Source organism: Mobula hypostoma, chromosome 10 (assembly GCF_963921235.1).
Source record: "Mobula hypostoma chromosome 10, sMobHyp1.1, whole genome shotgun sequence".
Lineage (NCBI taxonomy): Eukaryota > Metazoa > Chordata > Chondrichthyes > Myliobatiformes > Myliobatidae > Mobula > Mobula hypostoma.
Genome location: NC_086106.1, coordinates 92,352,320 through 92,375,536, shown reverse-complemented (window position 1 = coordinate 92,375,536; position 23,217 = coordinate 92,352,320).

Here is a 23,217-nt window from a genome sequence, read left to right as displayed (position 1 = left end):
CAAAGGATCCATGGACATCAGGTTCAGAAGCCCTGCTCTAGGTAGAGGAGGGAACAAATTTTCTTCTGAATTCCCTATTGAATTATTAATACTTTTCTCATATTTATAGGTATTATTTTGTTGCTCCACAAGGAGAAATGTAGTCACGTCTCTATTAAACTCTTTCATAATCTGAAAGATTGGATTTGTGGATGAGAGTTGGGTTTAAACAGGCTGCAGGTGATGAGTTGGAAATGAGTGACAGGAGACTCCCGTTAGCTGAGTGGAGACTGGGAGGAGCCTGCATGTGCAGGCCTGACAAGGCCCCACCCCCATGGCCAATCCCTGACAGCTCAGGACAATCTGGATGGATCTGGTGGAGGTCCTCAATGGGAAGTGGATCCAAAATGTAACTGGATGGCACCCAAGATCTCTCCTCTGGGCCATACTCTTCCCAGTTGACCAGGTACTGCACACCCCATCCACAAAGATATGAATTTATCAGCTAGTGAATTGTGTACACTAGACCACCTTCCACCATACTTGGCAGTGGAGGTTCAATCTCAGATGGGTTGAGTGGTCCATGGAAAACATTCTTGAGGAAGGACACGTGGAAGATATATGTAATCTGGAGGGACAGTGGCAGCTGGAGACTATGTGACTGGATTGATGTGATGGGAAATTGATGATGAACCGGGGCATGAGCTTACGGGATTTGGTGCACAGGAGCATATCTTGGGTGGACAGCCAGATGCGGTCCCCAGCCCAAAGTAGTCTGGCTGGGTACCAACGGCAGTTAGCCTGGAGGTAGAGGGTGTGGTTGGCAGCTAGGATGGCCCTCTATGCCCTCCTCCAAGCATCCAGCAACTGTGAACCAGGGCTCTGGCAGACGGGACCTCTACCATTAGCTCCTCTACAGGGAACAACAGGTATTGGTAGCCATGAAGTACTTCAAAGGGTGACATACCTGTCATAGAGGAGTTGAGTAGACTATGTGACAGCTCAGTCCAGTGCAGGTACTTTTCTCATATGGAAGAATTAGAGGCAGCAAAGCATCACAGAAACTTTTCCACTTGCTGTTCGGCTCTTTCTGACTGTCCATTAGCCAGAGGACAAACTCAGTGATGAGCGGAGGAGCAAACAGAAGGCTCTCCAGAAGCAGGAGATGAATTGTGAGTCTGACTCTATGTCCTGGGGAAACCATGGTGATGCACTACACGTTGGAGAATGAGGTCCTTCATCTCAGCGGCTAATGGAAGTTTGAGGGGAGCAATGAAGTGGAGAACTAGTCCACCACTCACATGATAACTGTGGCCCCATCAGAAGGTGGTAAAGCCATGATGAAATCATTGACAATGTAGGACTATGTGCATTGATGGACCGGCAGGGGTTGCAGGAGATCAGAGGGTCACTCATTAGAGGAACTTGGCTGGGCACATTGAGGGCAGGCAGTGATGAACTAACATATATCCACGATCATAGTGGGCCACCAGAACTGGCATCACAGAAAATCCAGAGTCCATCATGCACCTAGATGGGCAGAGAGGCGTAAAGAGTGGGCCCACGGGAATGTCTCAGAGTGCACATCCTCCCACATGTGTTGGCTGGAGCAGGCTCGTGCTGCAGGACCTAGCAAATCTGGCTCTCAAAGTCCCAGATGATCAAGCCGAGCAACTGGGATGTTGGAATGATGGGCTGAGGGTCAAGCTCCATTGCAACTGGGTTGAACTATCATCCTTGGTGTTTATGGATCTGAGTCGTCAGAGATGAGGAAGATAAATCGCTCAAAGAAGAAGGCCTAGTGAGTCTGAGGTGGGTCGAAGTGGCAGGTTCATTGCATGGATATGACATTCTGGTGGTCAATCCAGATTAGGAAGTGCTTTTTAACAACACTGTGTAGATTTGAACAAGAAGGCAGCGCAAGTGTGTATCTTCCCATCCAGTCATTGCTGGGAGAGGTTGGCCATGGAGCTCACATCAGATGTGTCCACATCTACCACAGAAGGTCCAGAGGAGTTCAGCTGCTGGAGAATGGGAGCAGTTGTGAAGTGTCTTGTGAGCTCCTCAAAAGCATGGTCCATAGCAGCAGATCAGGTTATCCGTAGGGTAGATGATTTGGTGAGGGAAGTGAGAGGAGTAGCAATTTAACTGCAGTTTCTGATGAGGCAATAGTAGACATTGTAGAAGTCCAAGAAGCACTGTATCTGATTGAGAGAGCGCGATTGGAGTCATTCAATGATGGCACACAATTTCTCTATGTCCATGGTTATGCCTTGGGGTGAAAGAACATAACTCAGGAAGGAAATTACTAGGGTGTGGAACTGGCAGTTTTCTAACTTGCAGTATAATTCATTTTCAAGCAAATGCTGAAGGACTGATCGGACGTGATAGACGGGGTCTTGGAAGTCCTTAGAGAAGGTGAGGATATTGTCAAGGTAGACGAATCATACCTCTGTATCATGTCCCAGAGGATCTCCTTGATGAAACTTAGAAAAGGCTGAACTATTGGAAAGTCCGAAAGGCATCACCAAGTACTTGTAGTGATCAGTGGGTTTTATGACCACCATCTTCCACTTATCCCCTTGGCAGATGAGGATCAGGTTGGCTAAGTCATTGTATTCCTGTGGGAGCTTGGTGTGGTTGAGGATTTCCTCTGTCTCTATAGATACGTTTGCAGGCAGGTGATCCAGCAAGTGGGTCCCCAACTCGACAGTGAACGAGATGACCAAGCAAAGTTACAGTTGTGAGAGTAGAGCCACTGGTAACCCAAGATGAAAGGAGTGTTGGGTGAGTTTATTCAGGAGGAACTGCATGGTCTTGTGGTGTTCCCCAACGCTCATGTGCACTGGTCACACGCGTCGAATACCAAGGAATATCACTCAATGACTGTGAGGTGAGAGATAGGCTAAGTAGGGAGTCCAAGCTCCACACAGAGAATCTGGTTCAGAAAGTTGCCTGTTGCATCGCAATCCACCAGAGTGTCCAGTGTGCATAGAGCCATCAGGGTGTGGGGTAGGACAGAGAAACTGTCAGTCTATGGTGCTGGAATGAAAGGCCTGGGGGAGCTTACCTCATAGAAGGCCCCTCATCTATAACTGGTGGTGCTATTGTCCCAGATGCAGAGGGCATTTGACCCATGAGTGATCAACTTCTCCATAGTAAGCGCACAAGTTGTTTCTCCACCAATGCCCACACTTTTGGGTGGTTAAAGGAGATCTCCCTAACTGCATGGATTCTAGAGACATTAATGATGAGGGTCCTGCAAACTGAAATGGTTCTGGGAACAGAACCGTGTTCTGGCTGATGTTCCACAAGACATTTGTCAATTCAACGGGTCAGAGTGCTGAGGCTTTTGATATAAGTGAGTATCTCCCGGGTAGACAACTTATCTTTCAAGTGCCAGCAGCGCTTCCACATTCCCACCACACTCCCCCGTGACGGTGTAACAACCTTCAGATGAGCAGACCCAAGAGCTGCGTAAACTCAGGACTCGATAGTGGAAATTAATGATGAAGATTTATTCAAAAAATTATACCAAGAATAATCAAACTAAGAGCTCACTTACTCAAGACTTGAGTACACAGAAAGGTAATTCAAACAGAACTCGAATCCAAGACTCAGCAGGTCCAGAGTAACCTTAAATAGAACATTAAAAAAAAGCAGGAAACCCGTGCAGGTCAAAATTAAAAAAAACTTACCTCTGAAGAACAAGAGGCATAAGAAACTGTATTTACATAATGAGCATCATGAAAAAACACAGTGACAGCTTAATGATAAAAGTAGTCCGGAAACAATTCCAATAAACTCAAATAAATCACTCAGGTGCATTGAGACCTGCCATTACCTGGCACCTCTCGCTGGGGTTCCTGACAGAGGGTCCAGTTCCGAGCATGGGCTTTGATGAAGGTGAAATATCCGATCCACTGTCCCCCTTCCACTTCCCAGGTGGTCAAAATCTCAGCACATGGTGAATTCCTCATATTTATTGCAAATGGTGGTTTTATTGTCCCAATTAGTGGTGGCCCCGTCAAGAGAGAAATAACGACGACTATCTTGGTTGGAGCTCAAAGTGTAAGAAACATTGGTATAGAAAGTTGTGGGATCAGGTTGGGGATCCATCAAACTGTTTGGGCACTGAAATCCAGGGCTCCAATGGAAGAGTGTGACGAGCACAGGGTTGCTGAGTGTGGCAAACAGATGGCTAATAGTTTCCTGTTGCTTCTGGCTTGTATGCTCTTGAACAGACTACTGATTTAGGCAAGCAGATTCTGCTGGGTCAATAGGTGGTTCACTCATTCTGTCAGGAAATGTAGAGGAGGCTTAACCCAACAGATGCTCATCATAACAAGGTAACTAAAGGCTACGAGCAACTACTTGCAGCTGGCTGGTTCATGTGAGTGAATAAGAATTGTGGATGATAGCTGGGTTTAAATGGGCTGCAGGTGACGAGTTTGAAACAAGTGGCAGGTGACTCCTGTTAGCTGGGTGGAAACTGGGAGTGCAGGCCTGACAATCACAGAGTTTCAATTAGCCATATTGAGACTAACACAAGCTGAATCAACAACATATTGACATACAGCATTGTTTTGTGGCCAATGTGCATACCTCAAATGCGAAAGCTAACACCTAGACAAAATAGGTGTAGATTGTTACTGCTATCATTGCATTTTGTAGAATGAATATGCAACCTTAGCTTGGTGACTGCTACATATCACGAATCATTCATCTATCAAAATCAAAAGTTGATTCTTTCTCCATCAACCATCTGCCTGCAGCTTCCAGTAAAAGGATGCAGTCAGAAACACACCCTCACCAATTTTAACATCCGAAGTTTATGAACTGGCATTTTTCATGCTGCTTCAGATGGACTGAAGTTCTGATGAAATACCATCATCTTAAAATGTTAGCTCAGTTTCTCCTATGAGAGATGCTGCCTTACTTGCTCAATACGTCCAGCAATTTTCAGCTTTAATTCCAAATATCTGTTCTATCTTTGCTTTTCAAGCTGGATATTATCTTTACTCCCACTTTCAGTAGATTCAGTGGTCTGTAGCATAAGAGTGTCAGAAATAAGAGCAGGAATAAGACAATTGATCCCCCAGACTTATTCTGCTGTTCAATAAGATAATAATTGATCTGAATTTTACTCACAATCCCACATCCCTTCTTCATTTCCATAAGTCTAAAAGCCACTTCTGCTCATCTGCCAGTAAACTTGACATGTCAACATGATGAGCCCCCTGGAGTAGAGGCTTCTAGAGGTTTGCAAGCCTCAGAGAAGAAATTCTTCCTCATACTAGTCTTTGGGTAGATTCCCAAGTTGTGCTCTCTAGTCCCAGCTTCCTCCACTGGATCATCATAGAATCTTCTCTGATGAGCCTCTCAAAATCATAGATTTTTCAATTTACAAGTTTAATCAAACTAAAATATTCCTCAAACGACACTCTGAAGCCAAGAATCAATCTAACAAACTTTTCCTGACATACATTTAATGCAAGAACATTATTTTTTAAATGAGGTGACTAAAGCTGAATCCAAATAGAATATAGAATAGAGACTGGGCAGCACGGGAACAGGCACTTTGGCCCACAGCGTTCTGCCGAACCGAATAAAGTAGTAATCAAATGGCCAGCTACACTACTCCCTTATGCCTACACAATGTCCATATCCCTCCATTCATGTGCCTATCTAAACATCTCTTAAAAGTCTCTACCACCACCACTAGCAGCGCATTCCGGGCATCAACCACTTTCCAAGTACAAAACCTGTCTCTAACATCTTTAAAATTATCCCCTTTCACCTTCAATGCATGTCTTTGGTAAACATTTCAGCCCTAGTAAAAAGATACTGTCTGTCTAACTCTACCTTACCTCTCATATTCTTTTAAATCTCTATCAGATTTCCCCTCAGCTCTGAAGCAACAGAGAAAATAACCTAAATTTCTCAAATCTTTCATTATAGCACATTCCCTCCGATCCAGGCGGTATCCTGATAAATCTCTTCTGCACTCTCTCCAAAGCCTGAATATCTTTCCTATAATAGGGTGACCAGAACTGTCTGGAACACTCCAGACGTGGCCTAACCTGACTTTTGAACACAATGCCTCAACTACTAAAGGCAAGCATGCCATATGCCTTCTAAACCACTGCATCAACCTGTGTAGCCACTTTCAGGAAGCTATGAACTTGGACCTCAAGATCCCTCTGCTCATCAACATTGTTAAGGGTCTTCCCCTTAACAGTGTACTGTCTCTTTTACATTTGACCTACTGATGTGCATCCGCACTTCATATTGGGCTGGATTAAACTCCATCTGCAATTTCTCTTCCCATATCTGCAAATAATCTATATCCCATTGGATTCTTTGCCAGTCACCTATGCTATCCAATAGCGACAACAATCTTCATATCATCTGCAAATTTACAAACCCACCCATCTGCACTTTCATCCAGATCATTTACATACATCACAAACAGCAGAGGTCCCATTGAACACCACTAATCATGAACATCCAGCTGGAATAAGTCCCTTCAACCTCTGCCGTCTGTTTTCTTTTGGCAAGCCAGCCTTGAATCAAACAGGCAATTCACAATGCATCTTAATCTTCTGGATGAATCTCCTATGAGGGACCTTGTCAAACATCTTACTAAAATCCGTATAGACAAACATCCACAGCTCTACCTTCATCAATCCCCTCATCACCTTGACAAAAACTCAATCAAGTTAGTAAGACACAACTTGCCCCACAGAAAGCCATGATGGCTCTCCCTTATAAGCCCATGGTTTTCCAAATGCTCATAAATCCTAGCCCTGAGAATTCTCTCCAGTAACTTCCCTACTACTGCCATGAGGCTCACAGACCAATAGTTTCCAGGAATATCCTAGGTTCCCTTCTTGAACAATGGAACTAAATCAGCTACTTGCCAGTGCTCTAAGACCTTGCTGTGGCTAGAGACAACACAAGGATATTGGTCAAGACCTCAGCAATCTCTTCACTTGCCTCTCTCAATTTTCGGGGTCTATCCTATCAGGCCCTGGGGACTTGTCCACCTTAATGCTCTTTAAGAGAACCAACACTTCCTCCTCCTTTACTTCAAAATGCCCTAGCATATTAATATTCACGGCACTGATCTCACTATCCTCTACATACTTCTCCTTGGTAAATAGTGATGTGAAGTAATCATGTAGGACCTCACTCACATCCTTCACATCTAAGCATATGTTTCCCCCTTTATCCTTGAGTGATCCAACACTCTCCCTAGTTAACCTCTTGCTCCTGATACTGTATATGAATAGAATGCCTTGGGATTCTCTTTAATTCTACTTGCCATGGACTTTTCATGGCCCCTCTTGGCTTTCCTAATTCCTGTCTTCAGTTATTTTCTGGTTTCTTTGTAATTCTCCAGGGCTCTGTTTGATTCCTGCTACCTAAGCTTTATATACATTACTTTACATTGTTCAATATGCCAAGGATGCGGCCTAGGACATTAGCCCGCCTTTGGAGTATCGGGATCTCATGGCTCTGGAGACAGACAGAACGAAGATCAGTGCCTCTGCAGGAATCCAGTGTGTCATGGAAGACTGAAGATCGAAAGCAGCGAGCTGGCTGCTGGCTGTGAGACCTGAGTTCTTTGGGCACAGGGCTTGGAAAAAGTGACACAACAGACTTTTAACCATAAATCAGCGAGTTGTTTTGTTATGTCTCCCCTCTCGCTGTGAAACAGGGACACCTCTTTTTCCCTTATTAAGGGGAGAGAGAGAGACAGCATGTGGTATGTTGAATTACTGGGTGGACGAGTAGTCTTCTGGGTACTGCAAGACTGTGTCTTTATTGATGCTTTGCTGCACGCTTGAGTGCTCGGTGGTGGGGGCACCGATGCTTTTTTTGCTGGTGGGGGGAGGGGGGATCATTGCTTTCCTGCTTCTTACGTGTGGGAGGGGGCTTTGGGGTTCTAACATTTATCTGTCATTCATTCTTTGAGGCACTCCTCTGTTTTTCATGGATAGTTGCGAAGAGAAAGTATTTCAGGATGTAGATTGTATATATTTCACTGACCTTAAATGTACCTTTGAAACTTACCCTTTTTCTTCTTGAGTAAATTCATCATTTACCTTGCCATCCTTGTCCTTCCTTCTGAATGAAACGTACCTGTCCTGTACTCTGTGCATTCGGTCTTTAAACACCCTCCACATGTTGGATGCGATTTGCCCAAAAACAGTTGTTCCCAATTACCTCTCCCTAGTTCCAGCCCAATGCTTTCATAATTTGCCCTGCTCCGGTTTAATACTCCCCCATAAGGTCCATACTTACCCTTAACTATAGCTTTCTTAAAACTTCAGGAGCTGTGGTCTCTGTTCCCTAACTGCTTATCCACTGTAAGGTCAGTCATCTGGCAGCTCATTACTCAACACAAGATCCAGTACAGCCCCTCCTCATGTTGGACAATCCAAATGTTGATTTAAGAAACACTCCTGGATGCAAATAACAAATGTTGCCCCATCTAACCACTTGCTGTAAGAAGGTCCCAGTTTATATGAGGAATGTTGAACTCCTCCATGACAACAACTCAGGCATTCAATCCTGCCGAAGGGTTTCGGCCTGAAACATCGACTGGACTCTTTTCTATAGATGTTTCCTGGCCTCCTCCAGCATTTTATGTGCGTTGCTTGGATTTCCAGCAGCTGCAGATTTTCTCTTGTTTATGACAGCAACTTTAATCTGTCTGCATATCTGTTCCTCAATGCCCCAGTGGCTATTGAGGTGTCTATCATACAATCAAATCAGAGTGATTGCACCCTTCCTATTTTTGAGTTCTACCTATTTCGATGCAGTGACCAAGCCTTCCATTATGTCCCCTCTGAGTACAGCTGTGATACTGTCCCTGATTAGTTGTGCAAATGACACTCCCCCCTCCACCTTTTACCTCCTTCTTTATCTTTCATAATCATTCGAAACTCTGGGACATTAAGCTCCAATTCCCATCCCTCTCTCAGCCAAGTCTATGTAATGACCTCAACATTATAGTTCCATGTACTGATTCATGCTGTAAGTTCATCACCTTTACCCATAATACTTCCAGCATTAAAATATATACACCTCAAACTATCTGTCCTATCGTACCTATTACTTTTCTTTTGCCTGTTCTTACTGACTTTTACATCTACCTTCCCCTGCATCCCTGCACTTTCTGACCTGGTGCTATTATTCCTATCCCCTCCCCCTGCCAGAGTAGTTTAAACCCTCCCGAGTAGCACTAGCAAACCTCCAGGCCAGGAATTTGTTTCCCTTCTAGTTTAGGAGGAGCCCAACCCTCTTGTACAGGTCACCCCGGCCCAGAAAAGGTTACAATTATCCATGAACCTGAAACTCTGCCCCCTGCACCATTTCCTCGGCCACTCATTCATCTGTACTATCACCCTACTCCTGCCCTGACTAGCATGTTGCACCGGGAGTAATCCAAAGATTACTGCTTTAGAAGTCTTGCTCCTTAGCCTCTTTCCTATCTCCCTGTACTCTCTCTATAAGACCTCTTCCCCCGCGCTCCTTATGTCATTAGCACCAATGTGCAGCCTAACTGCTGGCTGCTCTCTCTCCTGTTTCAGACCATTCTGCAGCTGCACTGAGACATCCTGCACTCTAACACCTGGGAGGCAACACACCATCCGGGCATCTCTTTCTTGGCCACAGAATCTTCTGTCCTTCGCCTGTCGAGTCTCCTATCACTATTGCTCTGTCTGACTTTACCCTTCCCTGCCGAGCCTCACAGCCGGTCACAGTGCCACTGGCCTGGCTGTTGCTGCTGTGCCCTGAGAGGTCATTACCCCCGAGCAGTATCCAAAGGGGTATTCTTGTTGCTGAGGGGAATGGCCACAGGGGAATCCTGCACTAACTTCTTACTTCCTTACTTCTCCTGGTGGTCACCCACCTACTATCTGAAGCTTGGGCTTTGGGTGTGACCACCTCAGCAAAAGTTTCGTCTATGACGCTTTCAACCTCCAGGATGGTCCTGACTTCATCAAGCTGCAGTTCCTTGATCTTGTCAGTAAGGAGTTGAAGTTGAGTGCACTTCCTGTAGATGTAGTCATCATGGAGATTGTCAGGTACCCTGAAATACCACATCTCACAGGAGGTGCGTTCCAGTGCCTTAACCATCCAGCCTACAATGAACTAACGACTAAGGATTTACAGCCAATAAATTAGCTTACTGTTCCTACCTGTGTCTCTCTATAAAGCTTTTGAGTTTTGCACTGACATATGTCACTTATTCAGCCTCTTCCCACCAAGTTTGTTATACCTTTGGCTCCAACTTTTCAAGCCCAAGTTCAACAACCAAACCAAACAGCCTCTGACTGTTCTCACCAAAGACTGTAGAGCCAAAGCCCGACCACTCTAGCAATGGTCTACTCCAACAATGGCTGCTCTGCTTACATCTCCCTTCTTTTTATTGGTTCATTTAAAACTCACTGCCGACAAGATAGTTTCTTTCCAAATGGCTCCGGCCTTGCAACAATGTCACTCTCACTCGCTAATTCAAAAAACTTAAGTTGTGAATTCATTCAAACCATTAAAAGCAAACTCCTGTTCCATCCTTCTTGCAATGTAAAGCTCTAATTTTCTTTCCAATTGTTTGCTTCATTTCAATCATCCATATAGATTGTAAATAGCTGAAGCCAAGCATTAATGCATGTGGCACCCACCAGTCACAATTTGCCAACCTCAAAGTGACCCTTCACCACTCACTGTGTACTAAAGGTCAAAGTTCAAAGCAAACTTATTTTCCAAGTATGGATATGTTACCATATGCTACCTTGGGTTCATTTTCTTGCAGGCATTTAGAAGGGAAAAAAGAAATACAATGGAATTTATGAAGAGCTGTACATAAACAGACAAAGACTGACAAGAAATTGATGTGTAAAAGAAGGCAAACTGTTCAAATAAATAATAATGCTGAGAACGTAGGTTGTAAAGAGTCCTTGAAAGTGAATATGTTGGCCACAAAATCAGTTCAGAACTGGGTGATTGAAGTTATCCGTGCTGGTTCAGGAGTCTGATGGTTGAGGGGTAATAATTGTCTTGAACCTGATGGTGTGTGACATAGGGCTTCTGTTCTCCTGTCCGATGGTAACTGTGAGAAAAGGGCACGGCCTGACTGGTAACTGTCTTTGTCGGCGGTTGTTACTTTCTTGGGGCTGTGCTCCATGCAAGTTCAATGGTGAAGAGGACTTTGCCTGTGATGGACTGGACTGTGACCATCCCTTTCTGTTCCTGAGCATTGGTGTTTCCATACCAGGTCACAATGCAACCAGTTAGGATACTCTCCACTGTGCACCTATGGAAGTTGTCAACCTGAAACTGAGGCTATGGGCCTGCTCCAGCTGCTACAGGCTTTGGGTCTGAGGGCTCAATTTCATTCTGAATGCTGTTGCTTGCTTTTATTGTTTCATGATCTGTGTTTTTTCTCTCTCTGCGTATTGGGTATTGGTCTTTTTTTAAATTGGGTTCTTTACGGTTCCTTGTTTGGTGGCTGCCTGTAATCAGACAAATCTCAAGGTTTTATAATTTATGTATACTTTGATAATAAGTATACTTTGAACCTTGAACCTTAAATGTACTTTGAAGTTTTTTTAACAACCCCACTTTTTGTGTAATAGAAAACTCTCAAAAGTATAAGTTCTTATCTTGTGGAATAATATTTTATGTGTAACCTTATTGAGTGCCTTCTAGAAATTCAAATTCACTACATTCTTTACCACCCAACTAGTTAAATCTTTAAGAACTTTCATGAATTTATCAAAAACAATTACCTTTTTATAAAATTTAATGCTGCTTAATCATAATATAGCATTCCACTGTCCTCTTACTATTTCATTAATAATGGACTCTGGCATATTCCACGCAACAAATGTTAAGCTAAGAGATCTGTAGTTTCCTGCTTTCTCTCTCCCTCTTTTCTCAGCAAGGTTTTATATTTGCAGTTTCCAGTCTGCTGGTACAGTACCTTTCCAGATTCTAGCCAATTTTGAAAGATTATAACCAACTATCACTTTAGTCAACAGGTCAAGTGTATCTGATAGCATTTAGTCCCACTACTTTCCTTTCTAGCTTTTCTCCAGTCATACGTACACAGTAAGTTTCTTCTTCCCTTTTTCTCCCTTCCTTTTGTCTCCTGCTCCCAATTTTGTGGTATGCTTTTACCATGCTGTTACTACAAGTACTAAATATATGTTTAACTTACCACTATCTTGATCAATGTCACTTCCTTTTTCAACATATCTCTGGACATTATAGCAATCTATTTTATGCTTGTTACTAATTTACTCTCACATTATATTTTCTGTATTTCTCTTTATCAATATCTTGGTCATCTTTTGTTGGTTTCTCAGGTTTTCCCGGTCATTTATTAATGATAACGCCGCTCTTGCCTCAAAAGGCAGAGTGCAGAAGCTGACTTCTCCACCTCCCAGGGAAAAACTTGTGCCAAGAACTTCTGAATGAAAGACTCCAACATGCATTCACACAGCTATAACTAGCAGCATCAATCACCCATCGTTTAGGCCAACCTAGAAATTTCACTCAGAGAGACAGCAAGTATTTCTGGTATGGCAAAAATGAATCTCTTACTTGTATAGAGGGCATAATTTCCTATTTAAATCAGGCTAGTTACAGCTGACCAACAGAGTATAGAGAAAATTTTATCCTACACCTAGTTTCTGTGGTACCCTGTGGCATCTATGAGAGCTTAAATGTAAGAGGCACATTAGCACAATTGCTATGTGCATTAACATTTACTTGCACATATTTCAATATGTTTAATAAGTACCACGATCCCATGCATCTGCTGTCCCTCTACTCAAGCACTCCTTTCACTGCCCATGATCTAAAAATACTCAATAGACAGAGCAGAGGAAACTTTAATCTGTAACAAATCATGTTGTATCTAACCTGAAAGAGATTGATGATATGGTAATCTGCTCTCTACCTGTGTTGAGAATGTTTGATATTGGCTGTCTGTTAAAATGAATTGAACGTTCTGTAATATTGAAATTATGCCACTTAATATACATTAAAATTCATTGGAAAATAAATCAAACTAAGAAAATGCATGAATTTAGCCTGCCTAAAATTAGTATGAAATTACTCCTCCTCGTATCACCCTAAACATCCAGCTCCAATTTTCTTTGGAAAAAAATATAATGTAACAAACAAATAAAATAAACAAAAATAGAGCAGTACACACAAAATGCTGGAGGAAATCAGCAGGTCAGGCAGCATCTATGGAAATGAATAAACAGTCGACATTTCATGCTGAGACCCTTCTTCAGGACTATTGCCTTGATGATTAAAAGCTCTGCCCAGAAATCGGACCTGATGTCTAGTTAGAGTTCTCAAACTAATAGGTGGATGGAAACTGCTGTCAGGCATCTTAACCGGTTGCAGGTTACGGAGTTTATCGGCTCTGGACTAAGAAGAGGCAGCCAACGGCATTGGAGGTCTGATGAACTTATCATTATCCTGAAGGACTCTTGTTTACAAAGGTTACATACCATAACTGCATGGAATTGGGAAAATGTTGCTGGAAGTCAGGAAGAAATCCCTAGGGAGCACTTCGCTATACTTCTCCCAATTCATCATCATGTTCTGTTCATTAGCCAATTCAATATCTATTGAACCAATGGCCCTTCAATACTTTAGGCTTCAAGGATCAGTGGAAACTTTTCAACTCAAAGGGAAATAGGCAACAAAATTGTTATTTTCCTATTAACAAATGGCAGAAAACATAAACAAAATGGTTTACCAGCAATCATCAATATACAATATGTTAATGACAAATAATTAAACCCATTGTACTGTGCACCAAAACCAGATTTAAGATGTTCCACAGAGAATCTGGAAATTAGTTATAAAGTGAACAAGAACAAGCTCCTGGTAATCTGGAAATTGTTTCTAAGACAATTTATTTTCGAACTGGATCATCTATCCAACTAGAAGGTAACCAGAAAGGTAAAGAGCCTTGAAAATGGATTAACTTACTTATTTTTGACATTATTCCTGTATCTTTACCCAGAGTAGAACAAATTAGTGATCATATTTCCAGGTTAATAGCATTCCTTTGGAAACTATAGCAGACACTTCTTGGTGTGATTCACACTAGCTTGACCCTTTCCCAGCAACATTCATACAATTTAATAACGCCGCCAACCAAAAGACCCTCATTTCAAGCCTTTCCTGCATAAACTGAAGATCAACTATCAAGGAAAAATATTATTGTAATGAGGAGCATATTGCATGAGTTTCTTGCTTATCTTGCTGTTCAAAGGGGTACTACTGACATTTGGAGATTCGACTGGACAACTTCAAAGTTGTCTGTGAGCTACTAAAACACCTTCCAAAGTTCACAGAGTGCACTTAGAGTGACAGTGACAGTTCTTGCCAGCACTTAGCTGCCAAGATCTCACTTAATAGATGCCTTAGTATTGAAAATACTGGCAGCAACCCAATACCAGCAGTAAATGAGCAGCGCACATAAGGAAAAAATACATGATAGATGCTTCCCATAATGAGCCTCCATTGTGCCCACAGCAAATCAAGTGACCCAGTCCACATTCCATTGGCTACCAACAGCGCAAGAAGTCATTAATCAGATGAGGGAACCACAAAGATAGTTAATGATACCCCCACATACTTCTTTACAGGTCACTTATATTGAATATGAGCAACCTCATGATCCAATTGCTAAAATAACTTAATGAAACTGTGTTTTTTTTGTGGTCTGTATCCCACCTTGACTTTTGTTTTGTTGGTACGAAGTTTATTGGGGCTTTGTGAACTCAGTGACCATTCTCATTTCTGGAAGAGACGACTGTAGCCACTCCCTGTCAAGATCCCCCTCGCAGGTACCCTGCCCCACCTCATCGACCCTCCTCCCTCATACACAAGCACACAAACATAAAACTTCCTCATAGTATTTATTGTATCATTGAGAATGCCCAGACGTAGACGCTTTCTTTCTCTCCTCTACAGTGGCACTTCCTTCCATGGTAGATTTAGATTGTGTTGTTTCTGTCTGGCTGCTCTGTGAACTGTGAAGTCTGCACTTAGGAACTAAAAATCTTTCACAAATTGCTGTGTGGCAAATGACTAGAAGAAACATTTAATGGAGAGGGTCCCAACTCTAATTGCCTGAGCCATGATTTTATCACATTTTTCTGGTTGTGAATTACTCTAATGCAACCTGAAAAGTCTTCTTGATCAATTTCACATTTTTTGAAGAATTTATAATCAGCATTCGCACAAAGCATAACAGTCTGGCATATCAAACATGATATCTACATTCCAGGCAGGGGAATTCTTCAAATCATTTGAAGCTGTAAATAATTTTGATTGTTCTCATTTTGCCTCTAATATTTATTTTATTTTAATGATACAGTTCTGGCCCTTTAAGCCACACCACCCCAGCAATCAGACAACCCCAATTAACTCTAATCCAATCACAGGACAATTTTACAATGGCCAGTTAAGCTACCTGGTATGTCTTTGGACTATGGGAGGAAACTGAAGCACTGAGGAAAACACACACTCCACAGGAAAGAGGAACAGAGACTCCATATAGAACAACAAAATTGACCTCTGAACTCCAGAGTACCCTGAGCTGTAATAGCATTGCGCTAACTGCTAAGCTACGGTGGCTGGTACTCTCCATCTTTGCTGGACTAGGGAGAACGCTATGATTATGGGAATTTTATTTGTTTTTTCCCAGCTGTTAATCATCCAATACAGTGAAAATTATGGCAGTTATCCATGAACCAGTGACACTACCTGCTGATCTAAAACAATATTTCCCAAAAGGCTTACCATGGGTTCCCCTTTTTCCAACGATAGTGCTGAACATTAGTCTGGGCCTCTGTATTACTGGCCCAGAAGCATAAGTATAATACCATAATACACCGAAAATGATGTCATCTACTTTGTTATTCTTTTATAAAATGTTCTGGTAGATCTGTGAATAAAATCTGCCGAGGTATTGGGAATTATTTTCTTTTTAAGTGTTGGAGAAAAATTTAACATCCTACCCTATTTTTAATTTTTCTGAAGTCGTTGTTATATAAATCTGATCTGGCTGATTGGCTCACAAGAAATTGACATCACCAGCCATTTCCAATGAGAAGTGATATATGAACAAAAAATAGAAACAGAAATGGTCTGTATGATCCTTCACATTTTTTACTGTCGATCAATAAAATCATGACTGATCCGCCTTCTCATCCAATCACCATATCCCTCGATTCCCTTAAATCTTCAAAAAAATCAATTGACATCAGCATCTACAACTTGGGCGCTCATAATCTTCTGGGATAGAAAATATAATAAATTTACAGTCCTCTGTGGATAGAAATATTTCTGCATCCCTGTCCTAAATGGCTGGCCCCTCAGCTTGTGACTATGCCCTTGGCTCTTGATTTTCCAGCCATATGTGGAGCTATTAGCTGTAAAATGCGAGGAAGTTTGCATCAATGACACTTAAAGCATTGCAATGTGACTCATGTACTTTTGATGGATTCACCTTTTTAAAATTCGATTTAATTTGCTTTACATTGTTATTTCCATTTCATGTATTTGACAGATAACTTTCAGTGTAACCAGATTGATAGACATACTAATTAGTGACATGTGGAGACATCTTAATAAACAAGTTTCAGCTGTACTTTAGCCTGAGGTTGAATGGAGAAGAGGAACAGAAAGTTGTCTGTTGTCTTCTACTGCCACCTAGTGGATTAAAATGCAATTAACTTCTTAAAAAACAACTACCTGTATTTTAGAAGAAAGAAGAAAGATTAATTTTAAGCTATAAGTTCAAAATGCAAAGTGCATATATGTCACCATATACAACCCTGAGATTCATTTTCTTGCGGGCATACACAATAAATCTAAGAAACACAATAGAATCAATGAAAGATCATACTCTACAGGACTGACAACCAACCAAAGTGCAAAAGTCAACAAACTGTGCAAATACAAAAAAAAATAATAATAATAAATAAGCAATAAGTAGCAAGAACATGAGCTGAAGAGTCCTTGAAAGTGAGCCCACAGGTTATGGGAGCAGTTCAGTGATGGGGCGAGTGAAGTTGAGGAAGTTATCCCCTCTGGTTCAAAAGCCTAATGGCTGAGAAGTAATAGCTGTTCCTGAACCTGGTGTTGTGAGTCCAGAGGCTCCTGTACTTTCTTCATGAAGGCAACAGCGAGAAGAGAGCATGGTGGGGGTCGTTGATGATAGATGCTGCTTTCCTGTGAGAGTGCTTCGTGTAGGTGTACTCAATGGTGGGGAGGGTTTTATCTCTAATAGACAGCCATATCCATTACTTTTATGGATTTTCCATTCCAAGAGCATTGTGTTACCAAGGGTATTGGCCATAAATCAGCCAGTCAATATATTCTCCACTACATATCTATGGAAGTTTATCAAAGTTTTAGATGTCATGCTGAATCTTTGCATACTTCTAAGGAAGTAGAGACATTGCTATGTTTTTTTCATAATGGCACTTCAGTGCTGGACCAAGGACAGATCCTCTCAAATGATAACACTGAGGAATTTAAAGCTCTGAGGAATTTGTCATATGTCCATTGATACATCGAAACACACAGTGAAATATGCAATTTGAGTCAATGACCAACACATTCCATATTTTTGATCTTGCCCACTGTCCACATTTGGACCTGATCCCTTCCCATATTTATATTAAGTGTCCAGTCTACCATAGGTTTAGCCACCTATGTAAAATAAAGGCAGAATTTATTCTATTTCTATTTCTGATTACAGAACATAAGGCATCTCACTGCCTAAGGCTAACTCCATTTCTCAATCCAGCAATGACAAAAAGAGGCATGGTGGCAACTCTGTATCAACAAAGAGTCTTGCAAATTTCTATAGATTTATGGTGGAGATCATTCGGACTGGTTGCATCACAGCCTGGTATGGAGATTTAAACTCATGGAATCACAAGAGTCTGTAGAAGGTTTTAGGCTCAGCCAGCTCCACCACAGACACAATCCTTCTTATCATTAAGAACAGCTTCAAGGGACAGTACCTCTAGAAGGCAGGACCCTCATGAAGGACCCTCGCCACTCAGAACATGCTTTCTTCTCATCACTATCATCAGGGAAGAGGGACAGGAGACTAGACTTGCTCATTTAATGATTCTGAAAGAGCTTCTTCCCCTCCCCTATCAAGTTTCTGAATGATCCATGAGCACTACCTCATTATTCCTTCATTTGTTGAATTATTGATTTATTTTGTAATTCATAGTAATTTTATGAATCGCACTCTACCAATGTCACAGCACATCAAATTCCATGTGATATAAGACAATAATAATAAATATGATATTTATTCTAATAATGCTGCCTGAAACAAAAAGATTGCACTACCTTTTTCCACTATTAGAGATCTCTTGTCTCAGAGCTGAATTTTCTTCTTAATTGTTTCAATACTTGGAATGACCTAACCCCCTCCACCTGATATACAAACAAACACCTACACACAAGTAACACTATACCTTCCTTTATTTACCAGGATGGAGTATTGATGAAGACTTTGATGAATGGTCCACGACCTGCAATGTTGTCTCCCTGCAGATGCTGTTCGACCTGTTGAATGCTTCTAATGTTTTAAGTGTCTGCTTCATTCACCAATTTCAGGGTGAGAAATCTCAAACACAGAAATAGGTCACTGGATCCAAGTTAAGATTATCTGCAGAATCTGTGATTTAGATTTTGGTCATCAATGAAATTCTTTTGCATTTCCTCGACATCCTTGGAAGAACCTTGGTAGGAAAATCGGCAAAGGCCACATTCTTCTAACAACTAACAATTGTTTCTTCCTGGAAAGTGTCCAAAAATGTTAGTAATAAATTTAATTAAAAAATACAAATAAATTTAATAAAGAAATCAGAAGAAATTTGTTTGGGATTTTAAGCAGTAGAACCATTTGGCATGGGTTCTGGCATGGCCTCCATTTGGCATGGGGAGCTGTATAAATACATAAGGGAGAAAGGATTAGAAGGATTATCAGGGTAAAGTTTGATGAAATAGAGTGCAAGGAAGTTTATGTTGAGCGCAAATCACTAAAGTAGAACAGTTAGGCCAAGTAACAACGATTCAGCTATTAATTTGCTTAACCTGGCAACACCATGGCTGACAAATGGAAGCTGACTAAAATGTACATGGAGCTATGTCTCGCAAAGAATAAGGAGAGGACAAAGAAAAAAATAACGTATTTTCTTAGAAAAATGTCCATTTCTATCTTAAATATCTGCAAATTATGGAATTGTTTCTAATATTTAGCAACAATTCCAATAAAACCATCTTGGGACAAGGCAGAGCCTGAAGAGGAAAATATGGAATGGGTAATATTGAACAGTCCTCAGCATTTTCCATTGCAAAGACAGTTGTGTCTTCTGCATCCTAAGAATCCCACATGAAAGAAAGTGTATGGTCCCATGGAACTGCCTTTAGTGGCAATGGACAGAACAAATGAGCACCCAATAGGAAGGCTTGTAGTTAATCGCCAAGTTCAAACGGAAATGTTTGGATGTTTGGGAGTCCTGAAGTAAGGACCTGTCTACACCTCTGTTAAAAAGGATGGAAGTGACTTTAAGGGCTGTGATGCAAATAATTATTGTATGGGCTGATGAGCTGATAAAGTGCAAAGCTCATAATAAAAATGCCCAATCATAGTTTTTTAGGGACTAACTAAGTATAAATGTGGTAACGTCCACAATGGAGAAATCAGACACATTGATTGAAGAACATCTCCATTTGTTCTGTGGGAATGACCTGAGCTTCCAGAATTTAAATCTCATTCCTGTCCCACTCTGACCTATCCACCCTTAACCTTCAACATAATTCCACCCAAGCCCAGAACATGATTGAAGGACAGCATTTTATCTTCCACCTAGTCACGTTGCAGCCTTCAGCACTCAGTACTGAATTCAATTACTTTAGATAACTGACCTTTCCAGCTTGCATCGGAGCTGGTTATTCCCAAAGTAACATTAGTCACCTGTAACATGAAATCACTTTTTCTTCCTCCACAGTTGCTACCTAATTGACAGAATGCTTCCATCAATCTCTTTTATTTTTGGATTCCTAGCATTTGCATTTGATTTCCAGACACCTAGAAATATATATAAAATATACAGGTGGTGTAAAAATATACCTCCTGTGCCTTATAAATTTCATGGTCTTCTGCTGATGTAACCCATCCATGACAAGGTTCAATGTGTTCTACCTTCAGAGATGGTCTTCTGCATGTCACTATTATAACATATGGTTATTTGAGTTACTGACACCTTCCTGTCAACTTGAAGCAGTCAGGCCATCCTCCTCTGACCTCTCTCATTAACAAAGTATTTTCACACACAGATCCACTGCTCACTGGATTTCTTTGCTTTTGTTTTTGCACCATTCTCTGTAAATTCTAGAGACTGCTGTGCGTGAAAATCCCAGGAGATCAGCAATTTCTGGAATACTCAAACCACCCCAATCTTTCCATGGTCCAAGTCATTTAGATCACATTTCTTCCCCATTCTGACACTTGATCTGAACAACAGCTGAACCTCTTGACCATGCCTGCATGCTTTTATGCATTGAGTTGCTGCGACAGGACTGACTGATTAGATATGTGAATTAACCAGCAGATTTATAGGTGTACCTAATAAAGTGGCCACTTATTTTCCTTAGAAGTCTGGCTGCTATACCTGTTTGTTACATACCTAAATACAATGACAAAGGGATTGTGAACCAAGGACTCCTCTTCCCTCAAGCTGCTCTGAAATGTTCAACCAGAACCACATGTTAGTAATCTGCATCCTTGTTTCAAGTACAGCAGCTTACACTATTTCAGGTTTTTACCAAAGTTTCTATTAAACAGCTGACACTGGTTAAGTGTGTGAATCACTTCAGTAACAACCTACAAATACTCTTTTTATAAGGGTGCAACTCCTTCAAGAAAGGTCCCATCTCATCGTCTTCAGAAATGCAGATAATTGGCACAAGACATAAGACAGAATGGGAAAGGAAGCAGAATTATATTCAAAATATAAATGGTAGTTCAAATTATACACATGACAATAGTAGCATTTGATAATGTAAAATTATATTAACTCTTTTGAAAAGCTAACAGAATGGATTCTAAAGATGTTCATACCCTGTACATTTGTGCAACTAAGCAATGTGTAAAGGAAGCCCATAAGTTACATGTTAAATTATTCGTGTTGTGGTATAGTGTCAGTACTAAACTGGAACATTTTACACACAGAGCCTTTTGCCATGTAGTATGTTATACTTTTATGAGATACCCTGCATCTGAAGAGCTTTGTCGGTTTGAAGGACCAGGAGAGGCAGCCTGTAAGCAATCAGATTTTATCTGCTCTCTACCATCTGTTTTATTCAGTTAAGCAAAGTTATGTGTTCTTTTCCCCTCGTGCATTAAAACACACCGAGTGGTACTGAACCAGAACGCCCCAGACTCTTAGCTTAAAATACCAGAAGGTGCTGTAATGTTGCAATAGACCTTTTCTCTATAATTCTAGTCATTGAATGGTGAAAAAATAATGCTGGCCTTGAAAACTTAAAAAGAAATCATCAAATTTAATAATGCATTTTGTAAAATTGTCAAGTAACCTCACATGCAATTATTAACCCTAAACATTAGTGAAAGCTCTCAATGCCTATTTAAAGTGTCAATTTAATAGTGGTCTAATAAAAGACCGCACCAATGACTACAACATGGAAGGCTTGTAGCCATTGATGCAGTCTTTCATAAGACCACTAAGACCACATAAGTCCTTCGCCTGGTCAGTGAAAGTGAGGAGGTGATAGAGAGGAGCTATAGGCAAGTAGTCACAGTGGGGCATCGGGGACAGGTATGTGGGTAACAGTCAGGAGAGGGAAGGGCAAGGGGAAGATACTAAAGAGTACCCCTGGGGCTGCTCCCCTTAACAATAAGTATTCCTGTCTGAGTACTGTTGGGAGGGGGGACAGCCTACCTGGGGGAAGCAACAGTGGCTGCAACCCTTTACACAGAGTCTTGCCCTGTGGCTCAGAAGGGTAGGGAAAGGAAGAAGGCAACAGTAACAGGGGACTCTATAGCTAGGGGTTCAGACAGGCAATTCTGTGGACGCAGGAAAGAAACACAGATGGTAGTTTACCTCCCAGGTGCCAGGGTCTGGGATGTTTCTGATCGTATCCATGATATCCTGAAGTGGGAAGGTGAACAGCCAGAGGTCGTGGTACTTATTGGTACCAACGACATAGGTAGGAAAAGAGAGGAGGTCCTGAAAGCAGACAACAGAAGTTGAGAAGCGGGACCTCAAAGGTAGTAATCTCAGGATTACTGCCTGTGCCACGCAACTGTGAGTATAGGAATAGAGTGAGGTGAAGGATAAATGTGTGGCTGAGGGATTGGAGCAAGGGGCAGGGATTCAGATTTCCGGATCATTGGGACCTCTTTTGGGGCAGGTATGACCTGTACAAAAAGGATGGGTTGCACTTGAATCTGATATCCTGGCAGCAAGGTTTGCTAAGGCTACTGGGGAGAGTTTAAATCAGAATTGCTGGGGGGTGGGAACCGAACTGAAGAGACGGAGGAAAGGGGCTGTTGGCTCACAAATAGAGAAAGCTTGGAGATAGTGCGAGAGGGAGGATAGGCAGGTGATAGAGAAGGGATACGCTCAGACTGATGGTTTGAGATGTGTCTATTTTAATGCAAGGAGCATCATGAACAAGGCTGATGAGCTTAGAGGGTGGATCAGTGCTTGGAGCTATGATGTTATGGCTATTACAGAGAATTGGATGGTTCAGGGGCAGGAATGATTACTTAGAGCGCCAGGCTATAGGTGTTTCAGAAAGGACAGGGAGGGAGGCAAAAGAGGTGGAGGCATGGCACTGTTGATCAGGGATAGTGTCACGGCTGCGGAAAAGGGGGAAGACTTGGAGGGGTTGTCATCTGAGTCTCTGTGGGTGAAAGTTAGAAACAGGAAGGGGTCAATAACTCTGCTGGGTGTTTTTTATAGACCACCCAATAGTAACAGGGACATCGAGGAGCAGATAGGGAGACAGATTCTGGAAAGGTGTAATAATAACAGGGTTGTTGTGGTGGGAGATTTTAACTTCCCAAATATTGATTGGCATCTCCCCAGAGTAAGGGATTTAGATGGGGTGGAGTTTGTAGGCGTGTTC